Here is a 22,932-nt window from a genome sequence, read left to right as displayed (position 1 = left end):
TAGATGCATTCATATCTTTTTGTGGCTTAATAGTTCATTTCTTTTCACTGCTGAATAATATTCCATTGTACAGATGTACCACTTTATCTCTTCACCTATTGAAGGACAACTTGGTTATTTCCAGATTTTGGAGATTATAAAAAAAGTTAATATAAGCATTTGTATGCAGGTTTTTGATGGACATACTTTTCAAATTGGTTGAGTAAAATCTTAGGAGCATGATTGCTGGATCATATGGTAAGATTATATTTAGCTTTGTAAGAAACTGTCAAACTGTCTTCCAAAGTCACCACACCTTTTTGCATTCCCACCAGCCATGAATGAGAATTCCTCATGTTTTTGATACTAGTCAACATTTGATATTGTAGATTTTTAGGTATTAGATAATCGCGTAGGTGTGGAGTGGTATCTCATCATTGTTTAAATATGCAATTCTGTAATGACATGACATTGAGCATCTTGCCATATGCCTATTTCCGATCTGTATATCTTCTCTGGTGAGGTGTCTATTCAGATCTTTTGCCTATTTTTTGATTGGGATTTTTGTTTTCCTATTGTTCAGTTTTAAGAGTTTTTTGTATTTTTGGGGTACAAGTCCTATATTAACTGTTTTTTGCAAATATTTTCTCGAAATCTTTAGCTATTTCTTTTTTTTAACTTTGGAACAGTCTTTATTACTGTTTTATGGTTCATGTTCTGTATTATGATGTTTGCTTCTCTCTTCACTCTGTTTCTTTATCTTGCCTTTTAGCATGCTTTGCAATTTTTTATTGAAAGCCAGATATGATGCTTTGGATAACGGAAAATGAGTTAAATGGGCCTACAGTGTGAGGGTTTAGGCTATTTTGACTGGGGCTTCTGCTGTGATTAATGTTTGCCATAGCTGTAGGAACTAGAGGCATCGAATTCTTCTGGTATCCTTGGGTTTGCCTCCATGGTTGACTCTGAGTTTCCCTAAGAACATCTACTTCAGTTGAATCTGTTTCCTGAAAATCTTTCAACTGTAATCCACTGTTATTCTACTGCAGCCCTATTGGTGTGGCAGTAAGGTGTCGGGGAAGTGAAGTATTGTATTATCTTGTGATTTAACATTAGTCTTTTAGCAGACCTATGTCCCTCAACTATGGCCTGTTTCTAGTTCCCCTTCCTCCCCAATCCCCTTAGATGAGACATGAATGCTAAAGGGGGATGGAAACAAAGAAATGCCTCTTCCTTAACTTAGATATGGCTCAAGTCTTTTTCCATGAAGAATAAGTGTTTTGAAGATACTCTGGATGTATTTCACAATAATTACTGTTCCATTCCCTTGCCATAGCCAGGAAGCAAGCTTTCTCTGATTTCACTGTAGAACCTGTTGGGATTCCTTAAAACTTTGGGGCTCCCCTAACTATGTCAACTCCATAGTAGTTTCTCATTCTTACGCTAGTCCACAATCACCCCCCAGCAATCTGTCAACGGTATTATCCGTGTTCCTACCTGTTAATTGCTCCAGCAGCTCCTGCTCCGGATAACCTGATTTCCGACTGCAATTCTCTGGATTTGCCTTTCTCTTCAAATTTTGAGGGGCAGTTTTACCTGAAATCTCGGTTCTTTTATCGGTCTAAGAAAAGTCATTGATTTTTCAGTTTACTCAATTTTTTCTTCTTGAAAGAATGGAGTGATGATTTCCAGGCTCTTTACATACTGGAGCTGAACCCAGGAGATCTAAATTATCTTTTTAAGTGCTGTTAAAACCTTACCTGGAAGTATTTTTTATAAAGACTTAATTTTTTAGAGCAGTTTTAGATTCACAGCAAAATTGAGAGGGAGGTACAGAGATTTCCTATATGCCCCTGCCCCCACCCATGCAGCGCTCCCTACCTCACTAACATCTCCTACCAGAATGGGACATTTGTTATAATTTATGAACCTGAATTGACACATTGTAATCTCCGAAACCCGTAGTTTATATTAGGGTTCACTCTTTGTGTTGTGCGTTCTATGGGTTTTGACAACTGTATGGACACGTATCCACCGTTATACTATCATACAGAGTATCTTCCCTGCCCTAAAAGTCCTCTGTCCTCCACCTAGTCATACCTCACCCCCACCACCTGCATGTATTTTAAAAATAAATTTTTGTACTTATGGTCACGTAAGTGAGCTTCCGTTGTAGAAACAGGCACCAGAGTAATTATTGCATTTCTGTTATGCTTGAAATTATGCATCAATTTATTTGCTGATTTATGTCCTATTTATTTAAATCCATTCTATTTAAAAAATAATGTTCCAATGATTTACTTTTCTGATAAATGTTTTCCTTCATAAAGCATTTGTCCATTCTCATTATGCAGTCATAAGAAAAGCATATTTGATATCCTGAGGTGATTTTGTCACTTACAAAAAGAGTAAATTTGAGGGAAAGGAAACAACTCAGTCGCACAAACATGCTTCTAGCAAGGCTTGCGCAATTTTTTGTTGTTTCGATATTTTTCAAATAAAATGAAACAATTGAGGGAAACATGTTTGGGTAACAGCTGCTCTCTTCAACTTGTATAGTATGAAACAAAGGATGTGCTAGAGTATCTCCCATTAATTGTTTCCATTGTGTGCGAATTACCCTGAATATCCAATATATTTTATTCCACAGTCTCTCATTAAAACCGAAGCAGCCAAAGTTTGTGGGCCATCACTTTCTATGCTACATTTAATATGCAAACTAATTTTGAAAGGCATGAGGCACCTGCACCACAGATTTCAAAGGAATTTGCATAATAAATATAGTACAGACTTAAAGCTCGCCTTGTAGAGGACAATGACAGATGTGTAAGCAGTTTTGTGTGAGAGTCTTGCATAACAAAATTTGCTTTAGAGTTGAATTTCAGGGTCGGAATAGGACAAGCAATCTATTATAGGATAAACGTTTTATGTAAGCAAACATCCTATATTAAAGCACCCGCGGCTTATTCTCTGCACAAACAGGGGAGTACTTCTCTTCTATCAACAAATCTTGAATTCTCTACTTAAATGTGTGACTGGCTCAAATCTGCACATAAGAGCCGGTAACCTCTTTTCAACATGGCAAGATAAAGATCATTAAATTCTGATATTGTCCTTTTTTCCATTGAGTTTATTAATTGTGTTTACTGTTATTTAATCTCCCTGAAAATTTCATCAGGTCCTTTTGTGTGTATGTGATTGTGACAGCCATAAGTATTGTTAAACAAATAATATAATATTACTGATCAATAGGTAAATAATCCTGCCTATAAATTTATTATATCTACCGGTTTTTCCTCACCCCAAAACTATGATAATGCACAAAAATATCTGGCTAACAAACTTAACTTTCTGGTATGGCTCAGAGGAAAGCTTTCTCTCAAAACCATTTGTAAAGTGACTGACTTGTCATTCAGAGATTTATCAACCCCATCTTTATAGGTGTTGAATACCTGAAACAAAGAATAAACAATGTTCTAAATCTGCTTAATGGTAGCCCCAGGTAAATTATAAATTATAAGCCAGAGGAACTCTGGAGAAAACACTTGCTTTTCTAGAATAACGCCCACACTCATTGCAATATAGTTGTTCCTTACAAGTGGAATTTTCATCACAAAACAGAAGGCTTTTTCCCCATACCCATCTCCTGGAACCCCACAAAGAGGGGGAGAAGACAAATGAAAACGTGCTGTTCTAAGGTTCTTACACTTTGTGAAGTGGTGTAACAACACTCGAAGGTAGACTGTGATGAGTTAAAGACCTATACTACAAACCCTAAAGAAGCCACTAAGATAAAATGCGAGGAGTTCTATCTAAGCCAAAAAAGAAAATAGAACGAAATTATTAAAAAATAGTCAATGAAAGAGAAGGCATGAAAATAAGAAAGAGGAAACAAAGGAGATCGAACAAATAGGAAAGGAAAAATCAAGCTGACAGTTTTAAATCTAACCATATCAATAATCACATTAAATATAAATTATTTAAAATTATACAGAAGTTCAGGCTGCCTTTATACATAGGTCAGCAAACAGATGGCTGTCACTTAGCTCCTTAAGGCTGCACCATACACAGTGTCTTATATACTCTACAACTGGACTCTTAGTTTCAGGATATACTGGTTAGACTAATGCTTTGATTAATATTTTTTAATTAATATTTCTCTTCCTCTCTTTATCTTTTCCCCACATAGATAAAAATCCATTTGAGCAAAGGAGTAGCCAAACAGCAAGTAAATAAACAATTTAATTAAATGAGCTAAATCATTAGCCCATAGCAAATCCTGAATAATGAAATGGTGACTGTGTAAGAATGCTTCAAGACATTTGTTAATTTCTACTCATCTCAGAATCTTTTCCTGCTCCATTGGTCATCAAGCTACGATTTGAGTATCTTCTGTAAGATCATGGCATTTAATATTGGAGCAACCTTAGTTTTACCTTCTTGATTATACAGTTTAGTAAAGGATTATGCTAAGTAAGAGAAAAGAAAATAGACTGACACCCTGAATCAAGTAATCACTTTTTAAAAAATAAAGAGAGATTTTAAAAGTGACAAATATCAGATAAGGGGGTACAATATGGGAATATAATTATTTTCATAAATATTTGCAAGTTCTGAGCAATTTTAATAGAATGTCAAGTGATTCCCACTGTAGTTTGGCACTGAATCTAGTAGTCTGAGTGTTTGGCTTAAGCGAGTGGCAACTTTCATGACAGCGTTGAATCAAGTAATGACTAAGCTCTTGCCTGTGAGATTCTGTTAGTATTTGCATAAAATCCAAATCCCGTGCCATATCCCAGGAGAAAGAGCTTGTATCACATTTGTCCCTATCTTTCCCACAGCATCCCATCCTACTCCTCTCTCCCAGTGCCCTGAACATTGGCTTTTTTTTTTTTCAGTTTCTCATTGCATCTTAGGGGCTTGAACTTGATATATTGTGTACCTAAAATGTCCCTCTCCAAGATTTCCCCATTTCTAGCTTTCTTTCCTTTGTCAGGTCCCAGCTCAAATATTGCTCTTCATAGAGACCATCCCTGAGCTGTCTAATGAGTTTCACCTCCGGCCTTCTTCTTACGTTACCCCGTTCTATTTAATCTAGATCACTCATCTCTGTTTGTATAGCATGTTTACTTTAGAGAGAGATTTTTACTCACTAGTGAGAAAGCACCAAAAGAATAAGGTCTCTCATACCTTCACCAAGCTCTTAAACAGTGTTTGGCATAGAGCGGATATTCCATAAGATTTTAGTGAATGAATGATTAGCTGCAGTCTCCAGCATTTTATGATTTAGGAAATTTGTAAGAAATTGTTAAATTTCAAGATAGTTATTTAATTGTTAAACTTTGGGATATTTTTCAAACCCTGGGAAACATATAAAAGTTTAAGAAGTATTGCTTCATTCACAGATGGACCACTATGCTTGAAATATTCTGATATATTCTGATATATTCTGGAAAAGTAATTAGCAAGCAGTCATGTCCACATTCATTTACAGTTTAATTTTTTTTTTTTTTTTGAGGAAGATTAGCCCTGAGCTAACGTCTGCCAGCAATCCTCCTCTTTTTGCTGAGGAAGACTGGCCCTGAGCTAACATCTGTGCCCATGTTCCTCTCCTTCTATGTGGGATACCTAACACAGCCTGGCTTGCCAAGCAGTGCCATGTCCACACCCAGGATCTGAACCGGTGAACCCCAGGCCACCGAAGCAGAACGTGCACACCTAACCACTGCGCTACCAGACCAGCCCCACATTTATAGTGTAAAGTGGACAAAAAAGATTGTCTACTTCAAAGCATTTCCAAAGCAACATAGGCTATGTTAGTTATGCCTACAGTCTATAATTATACAAGAATGGGCTGAAAGTCAGTTGTCTTTTAGAGTGTAAGTGAGAAAATAAAGTGACTCAAATCTGTGAAAATCAGTATATAGGTGACTATCACTGAAATTCTTCGGGAGAATTATTAGCTAGGAAACCCTGGAAAATAAAACAAAATGAAAACGCATTCTAAAATTTCAGTTAAAGAACATCAGCAATAAGAAATGTGAAAGAAATTCATATTTTAAAAGTTTGAATCCAAGCATTTCAGGTAAAACATACATACGTAAAGCATAAATATGAGTACATGTGTGCCCATTGCCCACAAACTCCCACCATAATATACAGGGCTTTGGCCTTAGAAAAGGAAGACGGGAATCATTCACTCGACAAGCATTCTCCTCTATGACTCATAGGTTCATGTTGTGTGAACACATGTAAAAGAAATTTTAAACATATTGCAATGAAGTAATTAATGAGCCTGAAATTATATTTGTGTCATAAATCAAGAGATTTTAAGCAAAAGCCTGAAGGCCTGAATAACCTGGATATGCTGAACATCTATATTTAATTTCAATTTTGTACTTGATTCAAATTAAAAACTGTAAAATCTCCATGCATTCCTATTAAAGTTACTTTCATACATGCTTATGCGTGTGCACGTGTGATCTATTATTTTATTTCTTATTGAATACACTTAAAGGTTATTGTATGGATTGAAAGGCCAAGAGAAAAAGTTACATATGTCTGCCATGATGTACTCATTATAGATAATTTTCATAAAAATATTTGAACGATACAATTCACGGAATTGAGTGATGGTGTGATTCTGCAACCGTATTAAATATTTGACTTTTTCTGGAGGAGAAAGCATAGTAATAGATCTGGATGTAAAAGTGAAATAAAGTATTTGTCAATATGAGTAGCTCTTAATTGGAACCGAAATTTAATTAAAAGGATACTAAAACAGTTACCATGTTCTTAATGAAATCCTGGAGAGTCTAAACATAATCAAATGGAAAAGAGAGGGCAAAATTAAATGTGCCTTTACTTAAGTATAAAAGTTACATCCCAGGCATGCAAATGGAGCTTAATCATTCAGGTTACATTTGAATCAAGAATTATTTCTAAAATTAACTGCTTCAATCCTTAGTGCTCCTATCACTCAAGTAGAAGTTGTGATTGATTTTGACCCAGTACAAACCAAAGATTTGTGTGATTTAATTGAGGTATTCCAATAGGGTCGCTGAGGCAAAGCTTCTGGTATCTAGTTTGAAAGAACATGGATGGTAGTGATTTAAAAATTCCAAGGTATTGAAGTGAAAGCCAGCCCTGGTGGTCTGGCGGTTAAGATTTGGTGCTCTCACTGTCACGGCCCGGGTTTGTTTCCTGGTCAGGGAACCACGCCACCCATCGGTCGGTCATCATACTGTGGTGGCTGCATATTGCTGTGATGCTGGAAGCTATGTCACTGGTATTTCAATACAAGCAGTGTCACCCATGGTGGATAGGTTTCAGCAGACCTAGCAGACTAAGACAGACTAGGAAGAAGGACTGGCTACCCCCTTCCGAAAAAATTGGCCATGAAAACCCTATGAATAGCAGAGGAGCACTGTCTGATATAGCCCTGGAAGGTGAGATGGTGCAAAAAAGACTGGGCAGGATTCTGCTCTGCTATATACAGGGTCACTAGGAGTCCACTGAATGGCAGTAACGAAAACACTGAACTAAAAAGGCAAAGTAATTAAGATGAGTATCTGACTGAAAACCTTGAGCTTCAGGGGGTCAAGTGGAATCTTTGATTATTGGCACCGGAAGAAATCAAGACATTTAAACAGCAGTAAATAACTACAATTAATATTTCTAGTCTTATGAAAACTTAATTTACTATGCAGAGTAGAAATCACTTCTAAAATATTTGTATGTGTTTGTCTTTCTTGTTCAATGCTAAAGAAAGATATTCTGATTAAATAAATTTCAATTGTTCAAACCTAATTCTATTTTTATAAAATAGTTATATAGGATATAAAATAGTTTATAATGTAATATAATAGCTTAAAATAATATAAAATTTTATAAAATAGTTATATAGGACATTAGATTGGGGGCAAGAAATAATAAAGGATTGGACAAATAAAAGATGACAATAGAATTACCAAAATGTGAAAAAGTAGTAAACATAAGAAGAAAATATTACTTAGGAGCCAGTAAAGGGGTGTAACTTATTGTAGCACCATAATAATGTAACATCAAGTAGTATTCTAGAATTATGAAAATAACTGACTCAAAAATGATGGAATTTCCTAGAAACAAATTTCTTGAAATTATGTAATGTCTTTTATGGGTAGCACTTAAATAAGATAATAACTAATGTAAGAAAGAAACATGAAAAGCAGTTGTTCATAATAGATATTTAAAAACTCATGAAAATAATAATGAAGAAGCAGAGAAATTTCAGTACCAAATATTTCTTTAAGGAGGAAAAATGGAGTGTAAAAAATCCAAAATTTCCATTTTTATGGGTTTTTCCAGAAGTATTCAGTTTGCTTTAGAAAAACTAAAGGTATCTAATAGGTAAGCAGAAATTATTCTAATTTAGACATTGACATTTGGTGACTTGTAGAAAGCACAATACTTTGCATTTAAGTTATTGTTGAGAACCTAAAACAGATTGAGAAGATGATCAAACACAAAAATGACATCAAAGCTTTCATTTTGAACAACCAGTCTTGTCTCAGTAGCATACTTTGAGAATAGCTATGAGGATGGGTAAAATCTTTATAAAAGTCATTAAAACTAATCTTGACATCTCTGAAGATTTCCGACAGTGTGACTCGAGGACATCCATGAGTTGAAGTTAAAGGTATTTCCTGTACGTTTTTCAGTTATTCCATTTCTAGCACACACGTACACACCCTGTTTCATTTCTGCTGAGAGTGACCTGAAAAAATAAAGATTAAACTAAACAGAAGAGAAATAAGAAGAAAGTAAACATTTTGGGTGAGAATTTTAATATGTAATTTATCATTTTTGTTTAAAATAATAATTACATGAACTTAATATATCATAACACTTATTTTTTCCCAAGGAGGAATTTACGGATTTGGAGCTTAGGGAAATTTCTCAAAGCAGGAATCCACCTGTGGACACCTAGGAACTTATCCATAGTCTTCCGATAATATCAGAGCGCCTCACAGTTAGCGTTACTTAAAAAGAATAATTCAGTTATTTTGCTTTCATAATACTAATTCATCTTTTTAGAAAGGTTATTGAAATTATTTTTAAATGTGCTCATTATACAAACCAAAAATCAAAATGAATTGTATGAAATAAGAAGTAAAATGTCCTACCTTCTCATCATCATGAAATATATTTTGGATAATTTTTTTGACATGTTGTCTACATATGTATGGTTATATATTTGCACATTCACACAGAGAATCTCTATTTCTAAAATACAAATTAAATTAAACTCCATACATCTTGTTTTTCTTAACATAACAATATGTAAAACATATTTCTGTGAGATTGCATGCGGAAATAACTCATTCTTTCTCACCTTTAGTGATTTCATTGTATGATGGCAATAATTCAATTAATCTGTCACTTTCTGTTTCTTGTTTCTTGGTCGATTGTATTTATCTGTCAAATCTACCAAATCTTAGTGCAAAATAGATGAGTTTTAACAAATAGATACCATTCTGTAACAACCAAAACCAAAGAGATACCAAAATCATGAAATAGAATATTTTCAACACGCTAAAAATTTCCCTTAGGGGCCAGACTATGCCTAGAGGAAAAGTTCAGTGTGCTCCACTTTGGGGGGCCCAGGTTCCCAAGTTTGGATCCCAGGTGTGGACCTACACCACTGGTCAGCAGTGCTGTAGCAGCTACCCACATATAAAATGGAAGAGGACTGGCATAGATGTTAGCTCAGGGCAAATCTTCCTCAAGCAAAAAAAGGAAGATTGGTAACAGATGTTAGGTCAGGGTGAATCTTCCTAAGGGAAAAAAAAAGTTCCCCACTTGTTCCCTTGAATTCAGTCCTCTCCACAGACCACCTGGCCTGTGATAACACTGATCTGCTTTCTATCATAATTTTGCCTTTCCTGGAATGTCTGATAAATGATATTATACATCATATAGTCTTTTGTAACTGGCTTCTTTCACTTAGTATAATGCTTTCAAGATTTACTTATGTTTTTGTGTTGATCAGTAGTTTATTTCCTTAAATTTCTGAATAGCATTCCACTGTAAGGACATTCCAGAAATTAGTTATAGGTTCAACAGTCGATAGACATTTGGGTTCTTTCTAATTTTGAATAACGTAGCTATGAACAGTTGAGCATAAATCTTTGTAGGTTCATATTTTTACTTCTCTTGGGTAAGCACTCAGGAATAAAATTGCTGGGTCACATGAAAGTATAAATGTAATTTTATACAAAAATGGCAAGACATTTGTACACCGTGGTTGTACTATTTTGCATTCTGACCAGCAATGTGCAAGAGTTCCAGTTGCTTCACAATCTTAACCTTAAAAAAATTTGGTATTAGTGTTTTTAACTTTAGCCATTTCACAGAGTGTGTGATGGTATTTCATTGAGGTTTTAATTTTCACTTTACTAGTGACTAATGGTGTTGAGGAGCTTTTTAGTGATTATGCCTTCCATGTATCTTCCATAATGGAATGTCTGGTCAAACCCTTCACCCATTTTTATTTGTTTAGCGGTTTTTCTTATTATTATTGATTTGAAACAGTTCTTTATATATTGTGGATATAACCCTGTATCAGATATGTGTTTTTCAAATATATTCTCCCAGGGTATGGCTGAAATTTTTATGTTCAATGCATTTGTCTTTTGAAGATAAAATAATTTTGAATTTTTCTGAATTTCCATTTACTTATTTATTTACCACCCAATTGCCCTGGCTAGGATTAGAAGTATTGTGTGTGGATATCTTTGCCCTTTTCCCAAGTCTTTGGGAGAAAGCATTTAGTCTTTCACTATTAAGAATGATGTTAATTTTAAGTTTTTTGTAGATGCCCTGTATCTGGTTGAGGAATTTTTTTTTCTATTTTTAGATAGTCGAATTTTTTATTATAAATGGGTGAAAGTTTTTCAAATGCTCTTTCTGCCTCCATTGGAATGATGATTTCTTTTCTTAAGCGTCCTTGGTTTTGTAGCAGGGTAGCCAAGTGATGCTGGCCTCATGGATTGAATTGAGTATTTTTCTCTGGCCTTTGATATTTTGAAAGATTTTGTGTAGAATTGGTATTATTTCTTCCAAAACATTATAGCATCCACAAGTGAAGCTATCTATACCTGGAGGCATAAGTTTCATGAATAGGTAAAGGGCATTGACTTGCTGAGTAAGATTTGCTAGTTAGCCTATTTCAAGGAATTCACAATCTTATCTGATTTGTTGAATGTATGGCCATAACACATTCATAATATTTTTCATTATATTTTCATAAAGTTTTCCGTAATATTTCATTATTACACTTCTAATTCCTTGGGCTCTGTAAACAAGTTCTCTTTCTCATTCCTGGCGTGGTAATTTTTGTTTTGTCTGCTTTCCTTTCTTCCTCCCTTCTTTCCTTCCTCTCCCCTCTCCTAGACCCTTCTCTCGTCCCTCCTTCCCTCTTGTTCAATTTGTCTGGCCAAGAGTTTTGTCAATTTTATCATCAACTTCAGAAAACCAACTTTTGAATTTATTGATTTCTCTCTTTTTTCCTATTTTCTATTGCACCGATTTCTGCTGCTTTCTCCATTATTCCCCTTCTCATCATTTTGGGTTTAATTTGCACTTCTCTTTCAAATCTATTAAGGTAGAATCTTAGATCAATTATTTGAGACCTCTCTTCTTTTCTAATATAATTTTCTCCTAAGCACTGCTTGGGCTGCTTTGCATAAATCTTTTACACAATAAAAGATTAACTTAGTGGAAAATATTTTCTAATCTCCTTTGTGATTTCTTCTTTTAGCCCTGGGCAATTTAGAAGTTTTGCTTATTTTCCAAATATTTGATATTATCAAAATATTTTTACTTTTATTGATTTTTAATCTAATCCCCTTTTTGCCCTTTTAGATTTTTTGACATGCTTTATTGCTCAGAATATGGTATATCAAATCAAATGTTTCAAATTCACTTAAACAAATTATGTCTTTTGGAGTAGATTGCTTGATAAATGTCAAGCTGATTGACATTTTTGTTCAGAACAAAGGTATTGCTTTTGATTTTATGTTTAATTATTCTATCAAGTGGAGGGTTGAAATTTCCAGATATGATAGAGAATTGTCTATTACTCCTTTAAGTTTTATTTATTTTTTGCCTTATGCACTTTGAATTTCCATTATGAGGCATATGAATATTACGGCTTTTATATCTTTTCTATTGAATTGATGTTTTTATCATTATGAGATGACCGTCTTTATTCCTGGTAATATTCTTTGCCCTAAAATGAATGTTTTATGATTTTAATACAGCCATTCCATCTTTCATTAGATTAATTTTAGCATTGTATACATTTTTTCCATCCTATGTCTTTATCTTTAACCTTTGTTTCTTGAAGGCAGCATAGTTAGGTTTTACTTTTTATATAATTGATATCTTTTTTGAGTGTTTGGTTCATTTATAATTAATGTGATTATTGATATGGTTGGATGTAAATTGCCTATTTTTTTCTATATATTCCATCCATTTTTAATATTTTCTATTTTTGGATTAATTGATTATCTTACATCTATTTTTATCTCCATTTATTGCTCTTTTTCAATGCATTTAAAACACAGTTGCTCTAATGTTTACAATGTATATAATGTACATCTTTATATTACCACAGAACTCTCTCAAATATTATATTATTTGGTATAATATTATTATTTAGCACCCATAAAATTTCTGAAACTTCAAAGTTCTCGGGCCTGCCTGGTGGCATAGTGATTAAGTTTGCGTGCTCCACGTCGGTGGCCTGGGTTTCACTGGTTCCAACCCCAGGCATGGATCTGCACACTGCTTATCAAGCTATGCTGTAACAGGTATCCCACATATAAAATAGAGGAAGATGGGCATGGATGTTAGCTCAGATCCAATCTTCCTCAGTAAAAAGAGGAGGATTGGTGGTAGATGTTAGCTCAGGGCTAATCTTCCTCAAAAAAAAAAAAAAAGAATAAATAAATGAATAAAATAAAAGTTCTCCTATGTTCCACATTTAAATTAAAAAATTTAAAAACATAGCCATCACTTTATAAGCAGATAGGGATAAAATTTTGTCTGAATAGGGGCTGGCCCCCCCCACGGCTGAGTGGTTAAGTTCGCATGCTTTGCTTCGGCAGCCCAGGGTTTTGCCAGTTCAAATCCTGGACGGGGACATGGCACCACCCATCAAGCCATGTTGAAGTGGCATCCCACATGCCACAACTAGAAGGACCCACAACTAAAAATACACAATTCTGTACTGGGGGGCTTTGGGGAGAAAAAGGAAAAATAAAATCTTAAAAAAAATTATCTAAGTAGCAATTTGTTTACAAGTTCAAGTACAAAAGTCATTTTTAAAAAACATCTTTATTAATATACAATTAATTCACATAGTGTAGTTTTCAGTATAGTCACAGAGGTCACAGCGTTGTACAATCATCCTATAATCTATGTTTAAAATATTTCCTCCCCCCAAAAAAACCCCGTACCCATTTGCAGTGACTCAACATTACCCACCTATCTCAGCTGTAGGCAACAGCTAATCTACTTTCTATCTCTATAGATTTGCCTACTCAAGAAATTTCATGTAAGTGAAATCATGCAGTATGTGGCCTTTTGTGTCTGGCTTCTTTCACTTTGCACAATGTTTTCGAGGTTGATCCACATTGCAGCATGTAACAATACTTCTTCCATTTTATTGCCAAATAATATTCCTTTCTACGATATACTCCCAAACTCCTTGCAGTTGCCTTGTCTGCTCAGGCACTGGTAGTCAGTTATGACAGCCAGGAGATGGCACGCAGTTTTTAGATACATATCCAGCCTAGTAAGTTTGTTCTTACCTGTGGGGTGTTATACTATGGCTGGAGCCCAGCAGCAGAGTTTGGAAAGGAAGTTACAATCAAGTGAAAACTCTGATTACATTTTTCATCTGTAATAGTGAACCTATTGGTTTATTTAATTACTTCATTGTAGGAACAAAGACAGATAAATTAGAGCTATAATCATTATTCATCATAAGAAATATTAAAACAATTATGAAATATTTTACCATTCGTGATTCATTTTAATTTGTATTTTTCTGCTTATTAGACTAATATATGAAAATTTAAAAATATGTAGATAAGTATTTTGTTTGTTTGCTTGTTTGTTTGTTTTGCTGAAGAAGATTCGCCCTGAGCTAACATCTGTTGCCAATCTTCCTCTATTTTTTACGTGAGCCACCATCACAGAATGGCCACTGATAGATAAGTGGTGTAGGTCCAAGCCAGGGAACCAAATCCCAGCTGCCATAGTAGAGCACATGCCGAACTTAACCTCTAGGCCACTGGGGTTGGCCCTGTTTGTTTATTTAACCATTCAGCAATTTAGGGACATTTGGGTTGTTTTCACTTTTTGGCTATGATGAATAATGATGCTATGACCATTTGTGTACATATTTTGCTGTGAATTTATGTTTCCATTTCTCTCGGGTAAATAGCTAAGAATGGAATTATTGACCCTAAGGTAACTGCATATTTAATATTTTGAGGAACTGCCAAATTGTTTTCCAAATCAGCTGCACCATTTTACATTCCTACCTGCATTATACAGTATAAGGATTCTAATCTCTCCGTATTTTTGCCAACACATTTTAGTGTTTTTATTTCTAGCCATCCTAGTGGACTGAATTGGTATCTCATTGTGGTTTTGATTTGTATTGCCCCCACAACTAATGATGATAAGCATGTTTTCATGTGCTCATTGGCCATTTGTTTATCTTCTTTAGATAAATACCTGTTAAAAAAATCCGTTGTCCATTTGTAAATTTGCTTGTCATTTTTAAAAACAGAAATGTAAAATTTCATTATACATTCTTGACATCAGTACCTTATCATATATAGGATTTGCAAAAGTTTTCTCTGGTTCTGTGGGCTTTCTTTTCACTTTCTTGATGAGATCACATAAGCACAGAAGTGTTTAATTTGGGTAGTCTAGCTTATCGTTTTTTTCTTTTGTCCCTTGTGCTTCTGACATAGCTAACAAAACATTGCCTATTGCAAGGTCACAAAGATTTATGCCTAAGTTTTCTTCTAATAGTTTTACAATTTTAGCTTTTACAGTCTATGATCTATGTTGAATTAATATTGTCTTTCCATTTATTTGTTTTCTTTAATTTCTTTCAACAATGTTGTGAGGTTTTCAGTGTATAATCTGTATCAATTTGGTTAAACTTATTCAAAGGTGTTTTACTCTTTTTGATGCTATTATAAATGAAATTGCTTTTTAATTTCTTTTTCAAATTGTTTATTGTTAGTATAAACTATGAGATTAGGTAATGCTTGGCCAGGACATTTATTTTCAAGATCACATCCAAACAGAACTGATGACAAGTTTCCTTGAAGGTTTCATCAGCTATTTGCATTTTTATTTCAAAGAGTCCTAGTGATATTTCCAGCAATTATATTTTCTCAAGTATCTTTTGTCAGATGCAGACCAGTTGTCCATATCACTATCTCTCTTAAGTAAAATGCAAAGATGACCTTTTTCTACCTGTAATGCAGAATGCCTGTTATGCCAGTACATATGCCTGTACATTTGTTTATATTTTCTCTGTTTGACTCAATGTGATTTCTAGGTAACTTTCTTTTTTTGTCCTACATATTTTCACATTTCGCCTTGACATTCTGCTCTTCTTCCTGTTTGATTGTATACTCTGCTCTAACTTTTAAATTGTGAATTTATTCTTCCTTTGTACCAAAATAAAATTTTCTTTAAAAAAATGACATTTATATTTTCAAAGCAGTTGAATTTGTTTTAAATTTTGAATATATCCTTTGTTTTTAACTAGTTTTTTTGTAAAATTAAAAAAAATAGTAATGCTAGTGCATACATTTAGGATTTTTTCCTAATGTTTGTTCAAAAGACAAATAATACTGGCCACAGTAATTGGTGAAGTCCAATCTTTTTCTTACTTTTTATAAATAATTTTTATATGAATAAAGAGAGGAGAATTTCACCTTAAATAAATTAGATTATTAAATCAATCTTTAGAAATGACCTATTTTAATCACTGAATTAATTAGTAAAATGAAGAAAAGAAATTTATTAATGTATAGATTTATAACTTTTCTAGATTTGCTATAACATTTATTTCATTAACTTTTAGATGGAGCACATAACTAATAAGACAAAATACATTTTTTATCAATAAACTTCTGTTGCTTCATATGAATCAGAACACCATATGAATCAGAACAAATATTTAGTATCTATGGAAGGGATAATTTTATATCATATCTCAAGGTGTGGCAAGTGGAAAAGAACACAACAGAAATGCTGACAAGGATGTTTCTTGAACATGGTGTAAGCAAGCCATTTACAAGCAAACCATAACAAGCAGACTATCACTTCTGGTCCTGAAGTAGAGTCCATGAAGAACATTTCTCACATTCTCTAAAGATCCCTACAGCCTGTCCTTTAACCTCTATATCTCCTTAACTAGTTAGAACACTTTTGCCAACATATAAATGAGCTGTCCAATTTCTTTTTCCTTTTCTTCCACCTTAACTCCATGGTGACTTCCTCCAACAGAAACATGAAATCAAACACTGTGAATACGTGTCTTAAATCAAGGGAAAACATGATCTATAAGCCATAGTGTATTTGAGGGCAATGAAGATAAATATGCTGGATATATTTCCTCTATCTGTCAAGATTTCTGAAATAATTATGATTTGAATCTTTTCTGTATTTTATTCATTTTTCCAAAGAAAGTACATACCACTTAAAGAAGGCAAAACAATACAACTTTACTCACACTGAGCAAATTAGTCAGTATAATTGTATCATATAAACTGCCATAAATATGAACACTGAAGGAGTGAGGACACCAACAGACAATATTTGGTAAAAGTAAGGTTGAATTTGCCTTTTTGCCAGTACATTGGGAAATTGTACTCAGCCAAGAGAGAACGGACGACCACTTTCTACCTAAAGCAGAAGGGAGATATGAAGTTGACTGAAACAAATCTCATCTTACCTACAATTTTATTAAGGGCCAGCTCAGCCTATACCTGCTAAATTGAGTAGTAATTATTTTTTCCAGAAGCCACTGAAACTATCAAGTTCTCTTGGAGCACATAAAGTGTTGTGTTATCTAAAGAGTTAAGAATATTAAATATTATATTTATTATGAACTTCTCACAATATGGATCTCCCAATGATTAATAAATAATTTTTATATCGGATTATTCTACTGAGTGAATGATCCAAAACTTAGAATTATTTTGATAATTGTCATGAGTCATGGTAAAAATTGATCCTAAAAGATGCTAGGCGCTATGAGTCTCAATGGTCTTACAAAACATAATATCTAGTTGCAATATACAAACTGATCTGCATCCTGAGTCACACATACAACTGTAAAAACAAATAAGCAATTGAAGAACTAAAAACACTTATAAGACAAAGACATATAAGTATTTACTAAATAGTTGATAATATGAGGAAATTATTATTAACTTTTAGATGTGATAATAGCATCGTAGTTATATTTTAAAAAGTGTTCATGATTTTAGGAATGCATATAAAAATGCATTGTAGATAAAATGATTTGATGTCTAGGATTGCTTCAAATAATTTGAGAAGGAAGAAGATTGGGTTACAGATAAAACAAATGGACCACGTACTGGTAATTATAGAAGATAGGTGATGGATAAGTCCAGTTAGTCATCTCATCCTCTTTTTTTAATAAATTTGAATATTTCTTAAATAAACAAGTACTTTTAAGCATTTCTAAAGGTGATAGGTTCAAAGGTGTGTAAATAGTGCGGGAATTTACCCATTAAGAGTTGAAAATCCACCATAGAAAATATGCTCAGTTATCATATACCATCATATAAACTATTCCTGATACCAGTGTATTACGAATAAATATCAGATACTGAATACAAATATGTCTACTGAATGTGAATACTACTCTTTAAAGTCATTGGTAATAAACTCCTTCATTTAGAGTCTAAGTGGTCTACAATCAGCATAAAAAGAGGTTGAAGAAGTGTGTTAACAGACTCTGTCCTGACTAACACAATATGAAACACATTGCCCTTCAGGTGTTTCTGAAGATAGAGATCCAAAATGTCTAGCATATCTATCACACTTTTTCCTACAACTCACAGACAGATAAATGAAAGCAAACATCACCCCTTCACAATCAAGTTGCTCCTTTAAGAGCTCTGCCATTACATGCCTCCTCCTCCAATATGTAATCGTAAGAATCAATCATCCTTTTACGAAACACAGCAAAGTAATGAGAACATACTACCAGATGGGTGGTCTGGTTGCTTTTATTTATTCTTTTTTTTTTTTTAACGTTGACTCTTTTGCCTATGAAAGAGAGGCATTTCTTGCACCAGTAATAACTGAAGAGTGCCTCAATTTGACTATAGTGTTAAATTGTGTATAGTTTTTTACCTTATCTGAAACCTTCCACGAATATAAGATTGTTTATTGAGTCTATTGAGTGCAAATCTTTGCTCATGAAGCCGGTAAATTATAGGTTTGAGCGCACCTTTAGGCATATTTACTATAGAGGAGAAATACAGGCATATTTACCGTAGAGGAAAGCTAAGACTCCTCTGCTTTCAACTATGAGAAACGCAGCAATCTTTCAGGAAGAGCTCTTTGTCTGCTCTTAGCAGTGTGGGCAGTGGCACTTTCCCTGGCAAGCCTCATGTCATTAGGTACATAACTCGTAATTACAAAAAATCATCATGGAGTTAAAAACCTATAGGGAAATTAAAAGACCTGCAGCAGAAAACCCAGATAGGGAGATCTACTTTATGCAAATTAAATTGACTTCTATTACCCAAAGAGTCCTGATGAGATGGAAAGTCTGTCTTTTTAGCATTGCAGACTAGTTATAACTACATAATTCATTAGCTTAAAAGATATAGGCATGTCCAAATTGAAAAAATGCAAAGAGCACCTGATTAAGATGTAAAAAATAATGGCGGATCGACTTACTTTAATTAGACTGTGAATTTCCTCAAAAAAAGAGAACTTCATGTACATACTTTGTCTTTCTAACTTTTTCAAGTTTTCCATACTTGCATCTATATAAATAAATATTTTGCCCTCAATTCCAAGAATAAACTTTCCACATGGGATCAAAAGGGTCCTGCAAATAACATTTTGTGTTAAAATTATAAAAAATGTGAAAAGTTAGTAGCATTTTTTTCATGCTATCAAGTTGAATTTTGTGGGCATGGATAACAATTATAATACAATTCCTGATTATTTGGAACACTGTGGGGGATGTATAAATCTAAATAGCAGTTTACTCATTAAGAAAAATATGTATGTGTAGTACATTTATGCATAATAAGAAGATTGAACTATCCGGGTAGGAGAGAGGGCAAGAGTAGCATAGGGCTCAGGACAAGGAAGGATGTGAAATTTAGTACTCAAAGTATATCAGGGCAACAAGGACAAAATAAGTGTGACTCAAGGTTTATGGAGAGAAGAACTAGGTATTTATGGGGTTCTATGAAATTTGTGACCAGGTCACTTGCAAATTGTTTTGGGCATCAGAGAAATCATTAGCCAATCGTGTACACAAAGGAAACTGAGCTCCTGATCTCCATAGGTAACAAAATATACGGAAAACATACAGAAATAATTGGAGTAGAAGAGTCAGTTAATTAAAAGGAGTGTATTCAAGTCCTGGAAAGTTTTAGGTATTGGTCTTGAGAGAGATTCAACTCTACCAAGCTGCTTGCAGAAATTCAACACTAAAGAAAGAATATAAGAATGAAGAGCGTGACAATGATTGGGAATCAAGTCATCGGCGGGAAATGGTAGAGTTGGGTTGGAAGGAAATAGCCTGAGATGTCCTTCTTCACAACGTCCTCTCAGTATCCTAATCAACCTTGGAGGCCAGCTCAAACATCACCGCAACTATGAATTGTTTGCTTCTTTCCCAGAGGCTCATCTAACTGCACACCCTTCAGTATTCGGGTAGTATTATTGTTTTTTCCTTTGGATTATCATTTGTTCACATGCCTTTTTCTTCACTGGACTATGAGTTATTCAAGGTTGGAGACATCTACTTAATCACTCAACCACCGGAAACACACACAACACATATAGGCAATGGCATTATATCTAAGAAATAGTAAGCCCTAGTAATATAAGTATTTGTTGAATGAATTTAAAAAATGTCTTATACATTTGAAGAATTTAACATTAAAAAAGAATGTCAAACTTCAGATAACTTACAGTCAATTTTCATAGCTGACATGACTACTGGATTTTGGAAGCCTTCTCTGAGTATTTCCCCCCAAACACTGTGCCTGTACCCTTCAGAATGTCGCTTGCCGGCCAACATTTACAAATAGTGAAAATGAAAATAGTGTATCCTTACCCATACTGTAAATTTATACTATTCAGTTGCAACCAAAGACTGTGAGCAAATATTAGAGTTTGACAATTTCTGAGATTCCTTTTGTCTATGCACATAGTTACAGCCACATTATAAGTTATGAGAGATAACAAAATGTCTAACCCTTTTTTGTAGAAGAACTAAATCAGGGCCACACAAATATCACTCCAATTAAAAGATGAATCTTGTAACCTACCAGTATGATCTCTGTCTCACCACTTTTTACTTAAGTACATTTTTGAAATATGGTGTGTAAGTATTCATCCTTTTTTCTCACAATATTGCAAATCCCTTAAGAGCAGGAGATGTGAATTCGTGAAACGACCTCCTACTTTAGTATTATATACTCTAAAATTGCTCATATTTTTAAATTGTGGCCATTTCTTTTCTCATAATTTCTAGTCGGTTTGAAACAAGGCTTATAAATTTCAAAGACCAAATGCCTCTCTGGAGTCAAATTTCTCTACACACATCAGGATAAACATTTAATCATGTTTCTCTCATTTCTAATAAGCATCGTTACCAGTATGCCCATTTTGCCCATCACCTGGTTCCATTGCCATTTCCTTTTTGAAATCCCTCTCATTGATTTTATTTGCATTAAAATTCTATGTGTCTTTATGACTTTCATTACAAAATATAGAACATGATTTTTATGATATGTTCATGCTTGCCTTCTTCATACACCACATGAAAATTTCATTTCTCCCCACAAAAAGTGGATACAAAGTAATAGTGGTACCCATCGCACCTAGATTGTCTGTGACAGCTGACAAACAAGAGCTGGGAAGGTTTCGCAGAGGAGGTCATGTATCACATTAGTATGGTAGAATCATTGTATGAGAAAGTTGATGCTAAAAATGATCTGTTATGTCCTTGTCTTCTTTCACCAGATCATAAGCACTTCGGGGACAAGGAGAACAAGGACTATGCCTTTTCCGTTTCCTATCATCCATAAGTCACATAGTGCTGGGGATACAAAAGATGGGTAAGACAAGTTTGTTAAGTGAAACTGTTGAACTAAGAATAGACAGGAGATTGTAACGTGAAGGATTTGTCTGACATACAAAGGAGTATGACTGAGCATGTACTGCAAGCCAGTCAAGAAAAGAGACTCACGACAGAAGGTGACAACATCACACCATGCTGCAGAAAATTAAAGTGAAATAATAATTTAAAAAAAGACAACTGGATTTTGTGATTGCAAGTTGGATGTCTTTTTATATGTTATTTGGCTGTGTGTGTTTCCTAGTCTTTGAAATATATGTTTGTATCCCTATCCATTTTGCTCCCCAGTTCTAACGCTCCTTTTATTGATTTGTGGAAATTCTTTATATATTCTTGATATTAATCCTTTGTTAATTGTGTCTGTTTAAATATTTTTCCCAGTTTATAACCTACATCTTTACTGTCTTTAAGTGTTTTTAATTTTAATATAGTCAAATTTATGAAACTTTTCTTTTACATCTTACTTATGGAATCCTTTCTTACATCACATCCTAAAATTATTCACCTACATTTCCTACGAGTTTTAAAGTATTGTTTTTGCCAAACAAAATTTAATTCTGTCTGGATTGAATTATTTATTTCTGTATCTCTATTCATGTATCTATATATATTGGGAGTAAAATGATGAAGAAGAGTAAAACTGATGAAACATATTAGTATTTACTTCAAATAACGTTTTAGAAATAAACAAACTTCATCTGAGGTAAAAGAGGCTTGCACGAGAAAATAAATCCAAAATAAGAATTGTGAAGGTCAGATTAACGCCAACTGGTATTTAAAGGACATATGAGAAAGTAAACATTTGGTTCTTTGTATAATTTTGATCACAGACACATATTTTCTGCACATTTGGAAGAAAATACTAGAATTAGAATCATCACAAAGAAGAAGTACACAGGTTTTAAGGTTGGGCTCTGCAGACTCCAAACTCAAGTTATAATGCCACTAATGACGTGTACATAAATGGCGGAGGGGCAAAACTAACTTAGGAATGACTATGGGCAGTTTTTTGACACAGATAGTTCCAGAAAGACAAGTTAAAAATGCAAATGAAGCCAAAAGGTGGATTTAGATTTTGTGTAAATACCTCTAAACATGAGTGTTTTTGAAATTGTGTGGTCTTCTGTAAAGCAGTTGGCTTTCCTGTTGACTCTAGATAGATCAGTGACATTAATAAATCATATAATTGTATATCAAATTTACTTTACTTGTTTACCAATTAGTCAGTATGCATGAGGAAAACACGATGGGGAGAAAGTGGAGCTCACTGTCGATCCCCATATTTGAGGTAGCTGACTTGGATGGGAGAGAAAGACCCACAGTGGTGGCATGTGGCTGAGATTGTTCTCCTGGCATTCCCTCAGGATCATGCCAGCCAGAGGCCAAGGATTATTGCAAACAGGCAATTTTTCTCTCTTTCTCAACCCTCTCCAAATCCAAATTATTTCAGCACAACTGTCAGACTGGGATGAGGAAAAGTATAAAAGGCAGAACCTGTGCGAAATAAA

Source organism: Equus przewalskii, chromosome 16 (genome assembly GCF_037783145.1).
Source record: "Equus przewalskii isolate Varuska chromosome 16, EquPr2, whole genome shotgun sequence".
NCBI lineage: Eukaryota > Metazoa > Chordata > Mammalia > Perissodactyla > Equidae > Equus > Equus przewalskii.
This window is presented reverse-complemented; position numbering follows the sequence as displayed.